Genomic DNA, 1053 nt, shown 5'->3' with positions numbered 1-1053 from the left:
GGGAGGTGGAGGTTGCAGTGAGCTGAGACTGTGCCACTGCATTCTAGCCTGAGACAGAGCAAGACTCCATCTCAAAAAAGGAAAAAAAATTGTATTTTCATGTGGTGTGGTGGCATGCACCTGCAGTCCCAACTACTTGGGAGGCTAAGCGGGGAGGACTGCTTCAGGGCAGGATTCATGTCTGCACCAAACTATGATTCCCACTGCACTCCAGTGTGGTTGACTGAGTGAGATCTTGCCTTCTTGAAAAGGAAAAAAAAAAAAAAGTTATTTTTTAAATGAAGAAGAGCCAATTTAAGTGTTTAAAAATCCTTTGTTAGAATAACATATTACCAAACCAAAACAATTTATTGCTTCTATGTGGGAAGGTTGATCTTGAGCCTGCGGGGAGCAAGCTGGCCCCAGATTTCTCCAAGTCCACATTTCTTTGCCTCCAATTCTTACATGTCCAAAGACAAGGAACTATAGACATGCCTTTGTAGGAGGGTAAATACATTATTTTTAAATGTTTCTTACTGTTTTTTAAATAACTTTTTTTTTTTTTGAGATAAGAGTTTCACTCTTGTCGCCCAGGTTGGAGTGCAGTGGTGCCATCTGGGCTCACCGCAAGCTCTGCCTCCTAGGTTCAACTGATTCTCCTGCCTCAGCCTCCCAAGTAGCTGGGATTACAGGCATTTACCACCACACCCGGCTAATTTTGTATTTTTAGTAGAGACGGGGTGTCTCCATGTTGGTCAGGCTAGTCACTAACTCCCGACCTCAGGTGATCTGCCCACCTTGGCTTCTCAAAGTGTTGGGATTACAGGCATGAGCCACCGTGCCCAGCATAAGTATTTTTTTTTTTTTTCTGAGACAGAGTCTCACTCTGTCCCCAGGGTTGGAGTGTAGTAGCACAATCTTGGCTCACTGCAACCTCTGTCTCCCTACTTCAAACGATTCTCCTGCCTCAGCTTCCCGAATAGCTGGGACTACCAGTGCTTGCCACCACGTCCAGCTAATTTTTGTATTTTTAGCAGAGACGGGGTTTCACATGTTGGCCAAGATGGTGTCAAT

This window comes from Mandrillus leucophaeus, unplaced genomic scaffold (genome assembly GCF_000951045.1).
Source record: "Mandrillus leucophaeus isolate KB7577 unplaced genomic scaffold, Mleu.le_1.0 Scaffold585, whole genome shotgun sequence".
Lineage (NCBI taxonomy): Eukaryota > Metazoa > Chordata > Mammalia > Primates > Cercopithecidae > Mandrillus > Mandrillus leucophaeus.
The sequence above is the reverse complement of the archived record's forward strand: the minus strand, read 5'-3'. Positions refer to the sequence as shown.